Below are 17,012 nucleotides of genomic sequence, written 5' to 3' on the forward strand. Positions count from 1 at the left end.
TGCAAAGGGGGTGGAAAGAAATAATAAATGGAGGAAAATGTTAGCAACAGGCAAATCTGAATAAAATACATAGGATATATTTTGTACTATTCTTGAAACTTTTCTGCAAGTTTGAAATTGTTTTCAAATAAAAAACTTTAAAGTAATCTTTTAAGTCATTTATCATAGCAGTTTGTAATCCTACATTCCTGGATATCCAGAGATTTTTCTCCATATTTTTACTCTCTTCCCTATTGTTGACCCCAAAATGCCAAAATACAGTCTGTTATTCTTGTTAATATAGACTGATTTTCAGAGTGGTGAGTTTGCTAAAATGGGTGATCATCGTCTTGGGGAAAGAGGGGCATCTGAAGCAGCTTGTGTAAGGAAATTGACCCCACTCCAGGTGGAGCCAAATGGGTGCCGGAGTTGGGGGGATCATGATTATGCAGGGTCGTCACTCTCCAATCAAAGCACAGCCACTGCTTGGCTCCCTCTGGGATCCACCTCTGGGCAGGGAGGGCTTCCTCTTTCCACGTCCTCAGGCAGAAGCAGCCCTCTTCAGGAAGTAGTAAGAAATGTGAGGAGAACATTATTTGCCATCAGTTATCCACGAGGTATTTCTGTTTCCTTGTTGAGCAGCAACACCTGCATCAATGTGTGCCAGAAAGAAAACCGAAAACTGAATAGAGTTGCATGGCCAGGGAGTCTCAGCAGGCCCCTCTCATGCTCTCTCACTCCTGATCTGCCCTCAGCCCACAGCTAGTGAAACACATTTCTGGAGTCAAGGTTTTGGAGAGAACACAGCCATAGCGAGCACAGTCCTCCACTTCCAGCCCCTACTTCCCTCCACTGTGACAGCATCAGTGAAGCAGCTAGTATCTCGCTGTTCCTGTTCACAGGAATTATTGTCTTGAAGCCTCACAGCAACCCAATGAGGGAAGCATGGCCACCGTACAAATATGAGAGATGCAGAGGTCAAATGGCTTGAAAGGGTCAGGTCTCTAGTAACTTGCACGGGACGGAAGCCACACCTGGTTCTGGTAATGCTGAGCTCTGGGGCATAAAGTTTCCCACTTCACGTACCGAGCAACCCCCACCAACAATTTCCTTGGGTTCCACCCCATTTATTATACCACAGAGAAGGCAAAGCCTATCCCTGTGCTTGGCCCGGAAAAGGAAGACAAGACCCCTAGACCAAATCCCATTTTCTCTGGAATACCACCAAAAATGGTGCAGGGCCTGGAGTGCTGGCATTGCCCTCGGATACTGCTCCAATGTAACTGAATAACCTGTTAATGGACAATAAGACTAAGATGAAAAAGACTTGCAAGGTCTTGAATGGGGCATTATGTCTGGGTACTAGGCCTTCCTTGAGATTCTCAGAACACTCTGCTTCTCCAGGTTTGTTCTCTAGACGCACCTTGATATAAGTTGTCTGCTGTTGCCTGGACATCTCCTACATGTCCCAGACCACCAACCAAGCTTCCCTGGAAACTCTCCACAGCTATCCCTTCCACCAAAGGCTTGGGAATTCTTGCTGGATCATCTCAGGAGACCTTGTTGCCACCTACACATAAGCACTCTCCACATTGTTGTGGCTATGTGTCTGTCTGCATCTCAGGGGACCTTGTTGCCACCTGTACTGAAGCACTCTCCATATTGTTGTGGCTGTGTGTCTGTCTGTCCATCCATTTTCTCAGCAGACTGTAAATCCTTTCGTCAGGGCTCAGTGACATTCGTCCATATGTGTCCAGAAACTAGCACAGTAGCCAACATAGACTGTTGAATAAATGAATGAATGAACAAACAAATTAGTGAGCCCCAGGATTCTTAGTTTTGAGCCATGGCCCAGTCACTTTCTTTGATCTTGAGCAAGTCAGTTGCCTTCTAGGTGGCTTCATCTGTGCAGTGGTGAAGAATCTTCTCTGGCACATATCTGTTCCAGAAAAAATGTAGCATCTGCTAGAGCATTTTCAAATGCAAGATACCGTTCCCATGTGCATTATCTTTATGGCTTTAAGGAAGAAGGGCATGACTGAAGAGCTATATAAGGTGGAAGGCACAATGTAAAATCTAGTACACCTGTGGTTCTCAGCCTCAGCTGCTCATCAGAGCCACCTACGAAATTTCACTGGCTTTGAATGCAGCCTGGGCACCAGGATTTTCAAAACTTCCCCCAGGTGGCTGTAACATGCAGCTTAGATTGCAACCACTGGTAGACTCAGACATGTGATGCTTGCCACTCTTCCTATTCAGAATAGACTAAAGCAGTGGCTCTCAAAATTTAGGCACATTACTATTAGCTGGAGACTTGTTAAAACCTAGATTTCTGGAAAGAGGGGGCAAAGCAAGATGGCCAAATAGAAGTCTCCAGCAATCGTTCCCCCACCTATTTGAAATGCTTGTTCCCCAGTACCGTAAAGAAATAGCACTTGAACATAAATTTAAGTTACTCATCAAGGCCATTTTTACTTTCTGCAGAAAGGGTACACTCACCAGCAGTTTTGCCACGAGAGTACACCGAACAAAGGAGACAGGGTTATTTAAAATCTGACGTGTCCACCCTACTGCTGTGTCTGGTTTTCACTGGCTGGAACGGGACCTCACAGTCTGTATTTGTCCCGATTGGCTAGCAACTTAGAACTTTTTTAAAGAGGCAAAGGCAGAGGAGAACAAAGGAAGGAGGAAGTAACTTGTGGAATGCTGAGAAAGGTAAAAACACCTTCAAATAAGGAAGAGGAACAGGCTATGAGCTAATGCTTGCTTGGATCAGTATAAGCATGCCAGCATATTTAGGCTAAATTGTGGGAGCTAAGAACATAAAGTACCTTGATTTATTTATCACAGCTAGCAGATATTTAAGAATGTTAGCACAGGTCTTTGAATAAATTTTGCTTCTAAGAGAAGTTACTATTTATTCCTAATTAAATGGGGAGGAAAGTCTTTGAAGAGGACCCTCTACTTTACTTTTTACACACCCAACAGAGGAACACCAAACTGAACAACTATCTACACAAAAAGACATCTTCGTAAAAACCAAAAATCAGGAAAATGATCACAATACCTGGTTTAAACATCATATTAAGGAAAGCGGCACCGAAGAGGGTAGGAAAGACAGTCTTGAGTTGCCTTTATCATCCCTCCTCTATCCCCTGGCAGCAGCCACATGGTGCAGAGAAAGAATCTGTGCACTTAGAGGAGGGAGAGTGCGGTGATTATGGCACTTTGCATTGAAACTCAGTGCTGCCCTGTCACAGTGCAAAGCAACGCTGGGCAGAAATCAGCTGACATTTATGGAGACAGCTTTTAGACCAGCCCTAGCCAGAGGAGAATCGCCCATCCCAGCGGTTGGAACCTGAGTTCCAGCAAGCCTCACTGCTGTCGACTAAATTGCTCCAGGTTCCAAATAAACTTGAGAGGCAGTCTGAGCCACAAGGACTGCAATTGCTGGGCAAGTCTTGATGCTGTGCTGGGCTTGGAGTCAGTGGACTTGGTGTGCACCAGCTAAGGGAGTATTTGCATGTCCTCCCTCAACCCCGGGCAGAGAAGCTAACTCCAGGAGAGATTCCTTCTCTCTGCTTGAGGAGAGGAGAGGGGAGAGTGAGGAGGACTTTGTCTTGCAACTTGGACACCAGCTCAGCCACAGCAGATAAGGCAATAGGCATTCCAGGCCCTAGCTCCCAGATGACATTTCTAGACACAGCCCAGACCTTAAAGACCTTCAAGGGAAGGACCCAGTCTTGACGAGATTTATGACCTGCTGACTAAAGAGCCCTTGGACCCTGAATAATTGGCAGTGGTAGCCAGGCAGTACTCACCACAGGCCTTGGGTGAGACTCAGAGCCATACTGGCTTCAGGTGTAAATCAGCATATTGCCAACTGTGGTGGCTATGAGGAAAGTCTATTTCAGCTTGATTGAAAAAGAGGGAAGAGCAAAGTTTTTCTTGCAGCTCCACCACAGTGGAGTAGAGAACCACGTAGGCTCCTGGGGCTGCTGATTCTAGGCCTTTGCTCTTAGGCAGAATTTGTGGACCTGCCCTGGGCCAGAGGGGAGCCCATTGCCCTGAAGGGAGAGTCTCAGGACTGACAGCATTCACCACACACTGACTGGAGAGCCCTTGGGTCTTGAATGAACATCAGCAATAGCCAGACACTATTTACCATGGGCCTGTGGTAATGGTGGCCATAAGAAGAGATTCCTCTGCTTGAGGAAAGAAAAGAGAAAGGTGGGAAGGACTTTGTCTTGGGCTTTGGTGCCAGCTCAGCCACAGTAGAACAGAGCACCAGGTAGATTCCTAAGGTTCCCAACTCTAGGCCCAGGCTCCCAGACAGCATCTCTGCTGGTCCCAGGCTTGGGGAACTCATTGCTCTGAAGTGAGGGACACAAGCCTGGCTGGATTTGCCACCTGCTGATTGTGGAGCCCCTGGGGCCCTAAGTGAACATTGGTAGTAACCAGGCAGTGGTCACTGCAGGCCTTGGGCAAGACCCAGTGCTGTGCTGGCTTTGGGTCTGACCCAGTGTAGTCCCTGTTGTGGTGGTACAGCGGTGCTTGTGTCATCCCACCCCCAGCTCCAGGCAACTCAGCACAGGGAGAGAGACTCCATTTGTTTAGGGGAAAGTAAAAAAAAAGAACAAAAGTCTCTGCCTGACAATCCAAAGAATTATCCTGGATCTTACCCAAGACCACCAAGGCAGTACTTCTATGAATCTGCAAGAGCCACAGCACTACTGAGTTTGGGGTGCCCCTAAAGCAGATATGGTTGCAGTGACCGAAGACTTAGATCACAACACCCAAGCCCCTTTGAATACTTGGAAAGCCTTCTCAAGAAGAAAGGGTAAAAGCAAGCCCAGACCACAAAAATTATGATCAATATCTAACTCTTTAATGCCTAGCCACCAACAAACATCCACAAGCATCAAGACCATCCAGGAAAACACGACCTCACCAAATGAAATAAATAAGATACAAACAATTAATCTTGGAGATACAGAGATATGTGACCTTTCAGAGAATTCAAACAGCTGTTCTGAGGAAGCTCAATGAAATCCAAGATAACACAGAAGAGGAATTCAGAATCCCATCAGATAAATTAAACAAAGAGATTGAAATAATCAAAAAGAATTAAGCAGAAATTCTGGGGCTGAAAAACGCAATTGACATACCGAAGAATGCATCAAAGCCACTTTCTCTCTCTCTCTCTCTCTCTCTCTCCCTCCCTGCCTTCCTCTCTCTTTCTCTCTCTTTTGAGACAGAGTCTTGCTCTGTCACCCAGGCTCTCTCTCTCTCTTTTGAGACAGGGTCTCACTCTGTCACCCATGATTGTAGTGGTGCAATCATGGCTCACTGCAGCGTTGACCTCCTGGGCTCAAGTGATCCTCCCCACTCAGCCTCCTGAGTAGCTGGGACTATAGGTGTGCACCACAGTGGGCTAATTTTTTTTTGCTGTTTGTTTGTTTTGTAGAGACAGGGTTTTGCCTTGTTGCCCAGGCTGGTTTCAAACTCCTGGGCTCAAGCAACACACTTGCCCCAGCCTCCCAAAGTGCTAGGATTACAGGCAGGAGCTGCCACGCCCAGCCCAGAGTCTATAAACAGCAGAATTGATCAAGCAGAAGAAAGAATTAGTGAGCTTGATGACAGGCTATTTGAAAATACACAGAGGAGACAAACAGAAAGAATTTTTTTTAAATGAAGCCTGCCTACAAGATCTAGAAAATAGTCTCAAAAGGGCAAATCTAAGAGTTATTGACCTTAGATAGGAAGTAGAGAGAGAGATTGGGGTAGAATGTTTATTCAAGTGAATAATAACAGAGAACTTCCCAAACCTAGAGAAAGATGCTAGTATTCAAGTACAAGAAGGTTATAGAACACTAAGCCGATTTAACCCAAAAAAGACTACCCCAAGACATTTAATAATTAGACTTCCAAAGGTCAAGGGTAAAGAAATAATCCTAAAAACAGCAAGAGAAAAGAAACAAATAATATACAGCAAAGCTCCAATACGTCTGGCAACAGACTTCTCATTGGAAACCTTACAGGCCAGGAGAGTGGCATGACGTATTTAAAGGGCTGAAAAAAAACTTTCATTCTAGAATAGTATACCCAGTTAAGATATCCTTCAAACATAGAGAAAAAATAAAGGCTCCCTAGACCAAAAAAAGAAAAGAAAAGAAAAAGCTGAGAGATTTCGTCAAGACCAGACATGTCCTACAAGAAATGCTAAAGGGAGTTTTTCAATCTGAAAGAAAAAAACATTAATGGCCAATAAGAACTCATGTAAAGGTAAATGAAAACGAAACAAACCAACAAAAAAACTCCCTGGTAATACTAAGTACACAGAAACACAGAATATTACAATATTGTAATTGTGGTATATAAACTACTCATATCTTGAGTAGAAAGACTAAAACTGGTCCTATCAAAAATAACAACTTTTCAAGACATAAACAGTATAATAAGATATAAATAGAAACAACAAAAAGTTAAAAAGTGAAGGGACGAAGTTAAAGTGTAGAGATTTTATTAGTTTTCTCTTTGCTTGTTTGCTCTATGCAATCGGTGTTAAGTTGTCATCAGTTTAAAATAATGGGTTATAAGATATTATTCGTAAGCCTCATGGTAACCTCAAATAAAAAAAATACAACAGATACACAAAAAAATAAAAATCAAGAAATTAAAACATCACCTGAGAAAATCACGTTGACTAAAAGGACAACTGGAAAGAAGGAAAGAAGAAAGAAGACCACAAAACAATCATAAAACAATAGCAAAATGGAAGAAGTAAGTCCTTACTTATCAATAATAACATTGAATGTAAATGAACTACATTATCCAATAAAAAGACATAGAGTAGCTGAATGGATTAAAAAACAAGATCCAACAATCTGTTGCCTGCAAGAAATACACTTCAGTTATAGACACACATAGACTAAAAGTAAAGGGATGGAAAAATGTATTCCATGCTGATGGAAACTTAAAAAGAGCAGGAGTAGCTTTTCTCATGTGAGACAAAATAGATTTCAAGACCAAAACTGTAAAAAAAAGACAAAGAATGTTATTATATATTTATAAAGAGGTCAATTCAGCAAAAAGACATAACAATTCTAAATATATATGCACCCAACACTGAAGCACCCAGATATATAAAGCAAATATTATTAGAGCTAAAGAGAAAGACAGATCCCAATGCATTAATAGCTGAAGACTTCAACACCCCACTCTCAGCATTGGACAGATCACCCAGACAGAAAATCTGCAAAGATAAATTAGACTTAATCTGCACTATAGACCAAATGGACCTAATAGATATTTACAGAACATTTCATCCAATGGCTGCAGAATACACATTTTTCTCCTCAGCACATGGATCATTCTCAAGGATACACCATATATTAGACCACAAAACAAGTAATAAAACATTCAAAAACATTGAAATTATATCAAATATCTTCTCTGGCCACAACAGAATAAAACTACAAATCAATAACAACAATAATTTTGGAAATCATATAAACACATGGAAATTAAACAATGTGCTCCTCAATGACCAGTGGGTCCACAAAGAAATGAAGCACAAAATTTAAGAATTTCTTGAAACAAATGAGGATGGAAACGCAACATGCCAAAAACTATGGTATACAGTGAAAGCACTACTAAGAGGAAAGTTTATCGCAATAAGCACCTACATCAAAAAAGTAGAAAAACTTCAAATAAACAACCTAATGATGAATCTTAAATAAATAGAAAAGCAAGAGTAAACAAAATTCAAAATTAGAAGAAAAGAAATCATAAAGATCAGAGCAGAAATAAATGAAATTTAAATTTAAAAATACAAAAGATCAACAAAAGGAAAAGTTGAGTTTTTGAAAAGATAAACAAAATGAACAGACCCTTAACCCGACTAAGAAAAAAGATAGAAGACTCAAATAAATAAAATCCGAGATGAGAAAGGAGACATTGCAACTGATACCACAGAAATTCAAAGGATTATTAGAGGCTACTATGAACAACTATATATCAATAAATTGGAAAACCTGTAAGAAATGGATGAATTCCTAGACACGTACAACCTATCAAGATTGAACCATAAAGAAATCCAAAACCTGAGCAGATAAATAACAAGTAATGAAATAAAAGCCATAATAAAAAGTATCTCAGCAAAGAAAAGCCTGCGACCCAATGACTTCACTACTGAATTTTACCAAACATTTAAAAAACTAATATCAATCCTACTCAAACTATTCCAAAAAATAGAGGGGGGAATACTTTCAAAATTATTCTGTGAGGCCAGTATTACCCTGATACCAAAACCAGACAAAGACCTATCAAAAAAATTAAACAACAGGCCAACATTCGTGATGAACACTAATGCAAAAAATCCTCAACCAAATACTAGCAAACCAAATTCAACAACACATTAAACAGATCATTCATCAAGAGCAAGTGGGATTTATCCCAGGGATACAAGGATGGTTCAATATACACAAATCAATCAATGTAATACATCAAAGAAACAGAATGAAGGACAAAAAATCCATATGATCATTTCGGCATCATTTCAATTGATGCTAAAAAAAAAAGCATTTGATAAAATTCAACATGACTAAAAAAAACTGGGTATAGAAGGAACATATCTCAACATCATTGATTATTCAAGATATGCAAATCAAAGCTAAAATGAAATATCATCTCACCTAAGCTAATATGGTGTTTATCCAAAAGAAAGGCAGTAACAAATGCTGGCAAGGATGTGGAGAAAAGAGGACCCTCACACATTGTTGGTGGGAATGTAAATAGTATAATCAGTATAGAGAACAGTTTGGAGGTTCCTCAAAAAACTAAAAATAGCACTACCACATGACCTAGCAATCCCACTGCTGGGTACATACCCAAAAGAAAGGAAATTAGTATATCTAAGAGATATTTGCACTCCTATGTTTATTGCAGCACTAGTCACAATACCCAAGATTTAGAAGCAACCTGTGTCTACCAACAGGTGAATGGACAAAGAATATGTGGTATTTATACACAATACAGTGCTATTCAGCCATACAAAAGAATGAGATCACGTCATTTGCAAAAACATGGATGGAGCTGGACATCATTATGTTAAGTGAAATAAGCCAGGCAGAGAAAGAGAAACATTGCACATTCTCACTTATTTGTGGGAGCTAAAAAAATTAAAACAATTGAACTTATAGAGATAGAGAGTACAATGATGGTTACCAGAGGCTAGGAAAGGTAATGGTGGGGAGAGTAGTGGGGAGGGCAGTGGGGATGGCTAATGTGTAAAAAAGTTAGAGAGAATGAATAAGATTTAGTATTTGATAGCACAACAGCGTGACTACAGTCAATAATAATTTAGTATGCATTTTAAAATAACTAAAAGAGTATATAATTGGGTTGTTTGTAACACAAAGAAAGGACAAATGCTGGAGGTGGTGAATACTCCATTTACCCTGATGTGGTTATTATGCATCGCATATCTGTATCAAAATATCTCATGTACCCCATAAACATATATACCTACTATGTACCCACAAAAAATAAAGATAAATGAGTAAACACCTAGATTTCTTGGCTGCACCCTCAGTTTCTGATTCAGCAGGCTGGAGTGGTGAGAAGGGGAGGGATTCAAACGAGAACAATGTTCAGTGCACAATCACAAGTAAAATAATCATTGTGTGAAGGTGCTGGTGACCAGTTAGACATGGTGCCACAGCTCAGCACCTCCTTCCTGCACTGAGTTGTCCTGGGGGCAGCATGGTGGGAGAAGGGCTATAAGGACAGACTCTGGAACCCAATGGCCTAGCTTTGAATCCTGACACCACCACCTCCTAATGGAGTGATTTTGGTTAAGTTCCTTTTGGGAGACAATTCTCTGTGGGTCTCTATTGTTTCTTCATAGCTGGTGAGCCGTGGTATTGGCCACCTCTGCTCTAGGACTCTTTCCAAGGATGTTTCTACAGTCAGCAGCCCTGGAAGAGAGAGAGTGGCTCTCTCAGGGCAAAGACGATTTGGATTCCAAAGAAGATTTGGATTCTCTACACTTGGGATTCTTCTGTAGCACAACCCACTGTGTGTGAAGGTGTCACCGTTTGAAATTAAGGTTAGGGAGCTGGCATAAACGCTGACACTAGATCCTGCTGTTGCTGTAATAAAGCTCAGCCCTGACCCTGGCCCAGCATCTCCTGTCTCCTGCCAGCACCCAGGAGACTGCAGCAGACTGTCTACTGGTTAGTAGAGTAAGATTCACCCTTCACAGTTCCTGACAGCCAATTCATTTCTCTATCTCAACTTCCTCAACTGTAAAATGGGAATAATGAAAGAGAGGTGCGGATTACAAGAGCTGACACAGGTACGGGTCTTAGACTAGCTTCTGGCCATGGCTACGGGTTCAAATTCAGTTAGTTATTTCATCTACTCTTGTAAGCAAATGTTTCAAACTCAAAAAAGGCAAAATAAACATCATAAAAGGGCACTCAAAGCCCAGTAGATGAGGGGATAGCCTTATGAGGGACTCTGAATGAACTGAGGTTTCAAAAGCTCTGAGAGAACTTGAAGACGTGCACATGGGCATGGGGCAGTTACCACTGACAACTTTTAAAAATATTCTGAAGAGGCCGAGCTCAGTGGTTTACACCTGTAATCTCAGCACTTTGGGAGGCCAAGGCAGGAGGATCACCTGAGGGAGGGAGTTCAAGACCAGCCTGACCAACACGGAGAAACCCCGCCTCTACTAAAAATACAAAAAATTAGCCAGGCATGGTGGTACATGCCTGTAATTCCAGCTACTGGGGAGACTGAGGTAGGAGAACCACTTGAAGCTAGGAGGCGGAGGTTGTGATGAGCGCGCCACTGCACTCCAGCCTGGGCAACAAGCGTGAAACTCCTTCTCAAAAAAAAAAAAAAAATTCTGAAGAGAGGGGACAGAAAACTGAACACGTGAAAAAAATCCCAGTTTCAACAAGATGGATCCCAGAGACTGCAGACAGCCCAGTTAGATGTGGGCTCCTAAAATCATTCTAGAATAGATGATTAAACAGATGGCTCATGAGCCTGTGGAAAAGAACACAGTGATCATTGGAAGTGAGAATGAATTCACAAATAACGCATTGTGTGGAACTAATATTTTTTGATGGGATCATTGGATTAATCATCAAAATACTGTGAAAATAGTATGGCTTGATTTCAGCAAGAATGGGCAACATGGGAAGGAGGAATGAGGGTTGCATGGGAATTGAAGTAATGCACCTATTGATCTGAAAGAGGATTCCAAATGGAGCACCAGCTCTATCCTGTGAACTGTGTTTAGCCAAGACTTAAAGACAGAGGAAACAGGTTAGAGGTTGACTCAGAGCTGAGAGGAATCACCAACGTGACACTGGAAATAGTTCAATAGACCAGACCACAGGCCCAGCCCAACAGGCATAAGATCAAGTTCTTCTTTTGGTTCTTCACTGGTGGAGGACAGTGGTTACATGGCGAAAACCTGGGGGTTCAGTGACCTGCAGACACAGGTTCAGTGGGAGCCAGAGATGTGATGCAGCCACAGGAACGGGGACTGTTCACACTGTGCTGAATTTGAGCCTCTTCTTCCTTTAACCTTTACGACCACGCTCCACGTGGCAAGCACTTCCTCCTTCGGACAGATGAGGGAACAGAAGCGTAGAAGGCTGAATAATTGAATAAACTGTCCTCAGGCCATGCAGCAGGTCAATAGCAAGGCCAGGATTCGACCCCAAGTCTGTGCAACCCCATGGCCTGTCGAGACCACAACACCACTGCCCACATCGTGGGCCTTCATCACACCACATTGGCAGAGCTGCATCCCGTTCTCCAGGGTGGCTTGACAGTCACATCACATAAGAAACTGCTGAAGAACTAGAACAAATCAGCCTGGAGAAGACAAGAAGTGGGGCATGACAGAGCCTAAACGCATTATCATGACTTACAAGACCTCTGCGGTCCATTCCCTGCTCACCTACGAAGTCTTGTTTATGTCCCTGTTCCTCTACGTGCTCCCTCTCCCCTCAAGTCCAGTCCTACCGACCTGCGAGCAGACGTCGAAACTCCCCTCCTCTCACACCTTGTGGCAGCTCCGCCGGTTGTTTCACACTCCTCTATGCCCTCCTGTCACCTAGCCAACTCTTCCTACTGAACTCTACTCCCTTGGGAGGCCACCTTTTCAGACCCTGGCCTGGGTCCAAGCCCGTCTCTCTGCTGCAGGGGACTGTCAGCTGCAGCGTCTTCAACAGACCACCCCTAATGTGTTTCCTGCTCAGTGATGGAGCCTCTAACTCATCCACCCTCAGGGAACATTCAAAAACAAGTTATTTTTAAGGCCCCTACAAATATTAAGCATATTATCAAAACTAACATAGTAATTTAGATTTAACAAAACTAAAATACCATCATTAATAGATACTTTCCTAATGGGAATTTAAGGTTTTGTTTCCTAGAACCTCCAAAAATTTAATACGTTGGTGTCTGTAACCTAGGAGAGAATGAAAACATCGCCTGCAGAAGTCAAACTCCCCTCAAAACAGGGAAACAGGGCTTTCCCTCTTCTTTTTTTTTTTTTTTTTTTTTTTTTGACAGAGTCTTGCTCTGTCGCCCAGGCTGGAGTGCAGTGGCATGATCTAGGCTCACTGCAAGCTCCGCCTCCTGGGTTCACCCCATTCTCCTGCCTCAGCCTCCTGAGTAGCTGGGACTACAGGCACCCGCCACCACGCCCGGCTAATTTTTTGTATTTTTAGTAGAGATGGGGTTTCACTGTGTTAGCCAGGATGGTCTTGATCTCCTGACCTGGTGATCCGCCCACCTCGGCCTCCCAAAGTGCTGGGATTACAGGTGTGAGCCACCACGCCCGGCCTCCCTCTTCTTTTCTGATGCTGCCAGTGGTTGGCTCTACATTTGATATTAGTCCATGTCTTCTGAGATGAGGGTCTTTAACTCTATTTTTAAAGGACCTGAATCAATAATGAACAACAAATTAAGAATTCTTAAAGTGCCTGGCTGAAAAACGGCAGAAAATCTGACAAACTAGAGACAGAAAAGACTGCCTCTCTGGCTTTGGAGTTACTCAAATGATACCCTATCAAAGGAAACAGGGTGTTTGCAGAACTATTTGTTCCTTACGATCAAATCAATGAAATGCCAAATTGTCCGTATATATGCCAGCTGGCACCCATCTGAGCCACGACACTGCTTGGTAGAGAAAATGCCCTCCCTGGGACCACTAACCATGAGGTGCTGCTATGGACATCCAGCCCCTAAAGATGCCTTTATTTGGTCTATGTTTTGTGTAGCCACAAGAGCTTGGTCTCCTATAAAGTAAACCACGAAAGGCAAGATTAAATGGGTCCTGCTATGCAGTGTTATCGCACAGCACTCTGTTTAAAGTCCTGGGTCTGTGATCTGCCAAGGCTTCTCAGAAAAGCCATACATGGTACGATTCTCCTCTCCCATCCTCATTCAAATGATGTTTTAACGGACAATAAACAGTATGCTTTATAAATAAGCAGAAAGAAGGAGGCAGGGATGTTGGGAGAGATGTAAAGACTGAGAGATTTATTCTCTGCAAGAATGCCACCCAAAATCTAATTTTAGCCATTAGTTTCAAAGCAACTAGGAAAGGACCTTCAGGAGAGTAGGTGGGGGTGGAAATTAACCATCTTTTTGAGGCAGCTGCAGATATTATGGGGTTTCTTCTTGAGCTTTCATTTTTCTATATAACCTGGCCCTGTGGTTAGATCTGACCCTCTTAGGCCAGACTTTGGTGTATTCACTGCTATTTCTCTGATCCCAGGAGTTGAAAGTGATTTTCAGGATGATGGAAAAGTTCTCTTCAATCCAAAATGTTTACAAAAGTAGTAAACGCTTTCTTTTACCATGTTCCTGCGTACTGTGAGGAAGATGTTTTAATTAATCAAAGATCCCCCCTCACACACATAGGCTCAGAATTTCTGCTCAAACGCCAAAAGCTCCCAACATCACCTTCCACTTTTGAATCATGTTGTTAGAATGCCAGAATCTACATTGATGTAACTTACACCCATTGCTCCTATTTTTGTTCCTGACCCAGCTTCTCTTCCACATCTTTCAAACATTTAGAGTTACCCTCCCAGATGAAACAGCCCCACCTCCTTCAGCTCTTCCTTTATGGTTTCAGATCCTTCAGCAACTTGACCACATGGTACTCAGTCTCTGGTATGTCTCTGTCCCTTTAGAATGGGAGCCAGGAACTGGGCTGTGACCAACGAAGGCCTTTAGCATTTTACTACCATCCAAATGTCATGATCCTTAGATCGTATCTCTATACAATCCTCGTTATCCCTTACTACAAGGACAGGCTGCAACTGTTCAATAAGCATTAATTGGTAGCAATAAAATGCTGTGGTGGAGAAACATGACAGTTATCCAGCAAGCCAAACCCTACAACTGAGTTTATCGACATGTAGGTTCAAGTAGCTTTAAAGTGAATTTGAATTCACTCTGTAAAACCCTGCTTAGATAACTCAAACAGCAGAGCTTCTGGGACCTCACTGCCCATACAGCTTAGGGAGCCGGCCAGGGTCTGCATCTGGGATGTAATGACTTCAAATCTAGAGGTTTAAACCATTGTGAATTATACTGGACCATCTGAATTGGTTTAGAACAAAGCAGTCTGGCAGACCCTTTTCCAACTTTATATTCCAAGAGATGTGTTTTGAGCTTTTTTGTTTTCCACATTTTCTGATTTATTATCATTTGAAGTAGATGACTGGGTCAGACTAGATGGATTCAGAAGTTATTATAAAGGTCACGGAAGACAGAGTTTCAGGATTATAAAAATCACAAATAAGGATGTCTCTTCTATATACAAAAATATTTTCCAGAGAGCATACATGTGAGCATTATTAGATATATAAATAAAGCTATTAAATCATATGGCAGAAAATGACTACTCTGAGTGTGCCACCAGTAGACTGAAATTGAACTGAGAAATTACTTTGGCAGAATGTGAGTGCTGGGTGTGGTGACTTGGATACATGGACAACCATGTAGCTACTGGATAAAGAGTATCTGCACCACCCACCATGCTGAGGCCTTCCTCCACCTCCCAAAGGTGGATACACCAGATGTGGCTCCACACTTGGTCTCAGAACAGTGTGGCCATTCTGAAACTGGACTCTCTTCCGACTGACACTCCCTTTTCCTGACATCTTACTTCCAAGTACCATGTCATCAATTGTAAACTGGATAGACAGGCTCCCACCTGGACTCAGGAGCCTGTGTGGGCCAGTTAGAGAAGGCCCTCTTGCGAGAGGCTTATTTGAAAAGAAGTGTAGATATGCATAGAGAGAGGTCAGACACATTGCATTTCTATGGATATCATCGTTATGCAGAAACAGAGCAGAATTTGATAATAAAGTGGTTTGTTGAGATTTAGGATTTTATTATTATTTATTTTTAGAAAAAAGAGAAAATTTACAAGATGCAAAGGTCTCACACAATACATTATCATTGATGATTGCTCTCTTGACACTTCAACATGGGCCCTGGCAATAAAAAGAACATGGACAGTGTGAGTGTAGTGGAGAACCCCCGCCACGGACACGCAGAATACACCACAGTGGACTTGATGACAAATGATGCTGGGCCAGCCTGTTCCAAAAGCAAGCCAAGATGTGGTAGAAACCAACAAAGCCTTTCTGTGGGGGAGGCACGAGTGCACACCTTCTACCACGTGCGCACCCACCCCCTGGCCCACCGGCAGTGCCCACTGCATCACTCCACCACAGCAACAACAGAAAACGATAAAACGGTCCTTTGGTGTTTTTGCAGAGCTATTCAGGTTCCCAACTTCTTATTTCTGTCTTCCTCTTCATGTTTCAGTTCCAAATTCTTAAAGTAGTGTAGGTGCTTAGCATCTTGAATTTTTCAGGATCCAGTTCTGCCCAATGATAACACACTAAAAAGACCAAAGAAGACATGTTATTAAGAAGGATTCCAATATTTGCCTTCAGATTCTATTAGCATAGGCATAGAAGAGTAACTAAGCAGCTGAAGATATGTTTTCAAGCTCATACAGTGACACCAGCATCAGTGTATCACTTCACTGAAAAACCTGCCATGTTGCCATGTATAAACCCAAATACCTTCTCCTCAGAGTCTCCAGTTCATTACAACTCCATTCTTAGAGCAAAAGACACCAAGCCAAATATCTGAACATACTTCTAAATGGCTTTTGCATCAAAGAGAAGTCACCAGGCAAAATAGAAAATACTTTGAAGTAAATAAAAACACAACATATCATAATTTGTTATATTCACCTAAGGCAGGGCTTAGAGGGAAATTCACAGCATTAAATGCTTATATTAGAAAAGAAAGAGGTTATCAAATCAATAATCTGGGTTTCTACCTTAAGAAATTGAAGAATAAAAGCAAAGTAAATCCAAAACAAGCAGAGAGGGAAGAGAATAATAAGGAGCAGAAACTGATGAAATTTCAAACAGAAAAAGGCAAGAGAGAAAAAATAAAAATAAAAAGATCAATAAAATAGATAAGTCTCTGGTCAGACTTACCCAGAAAAGAGAGAAGACACAAATTATCAATATCAGGAATCAAAGAGGCAACACCAGTACAGACATTACAGACATTAAAAAGATAAAAGGAATATATCACAAGCAACTTTCGACTCACAAATTAGACAACATAGACGAAATGAACAAATTCCTAGAAAAGAGATATAAAAGCATGATTTCCAAATCCTTTTAACAATGAGGGAGGTAGAGGGATGGGAGCTTAAGGAAATGCAGGGACAAGGAATAAACTAAATGCTTAGTCTTGCAACATTTTAAATACTACTCAAAGGATGCCTGGCTGTTTGGTACAGAAGTCCAAGTGTCTCAGGGTTTACTTTTGTCATTCCGAGGCTATAACAAAAACCAGCTAGTCCACGCCTATGTCCTGAATGGTATTGCCTAGGTTTTCTTGTAGGATTTTAATGGTTTTAGGTCTAACATTTAAGTCTTTAATCCATCTTG

General features: G+C 42.0%; 1 protein-coding gene across 1 annotated transcript in view; it reads right to left on the minus strand.

Annotated features, from left to right (window-relative positions):
• Nucleotides 1-12,672: 12,672 nt before the first annotated feature.
• The window catches only part of DTD1 (D-aminoacyl-tRNA deacylase 1), a 164,681-nt gene continuing 160,341 nt past the window's right edge, over nucleotides 12,673-17,012 (minus strand). Inside the window, exon 6 of the mRNA XM_032142155.2 lies at nucleotides 12,673-15,937. The gene's annotated coding sequence lies outside the window, so the exon portion shown is untranslated. The remainder of the gene's footprint in view (nucleotides 15,938-17,012) is intronic.

Source organism: Hylobates moloch, unplaced genomic scaffold (assembly GCF_009828535.3).
Source record: "Hylobates moloch isolate HMO894 unplaced genomic scaffold, HMol_V3 SCAFFOLD_21, whole genome shotgun sequence".
NCBI lineage: Eukaryota > Metazoa > Chordata > Mammalia > Primates > Hylobatidae > Hylobates > Hylobates moloch.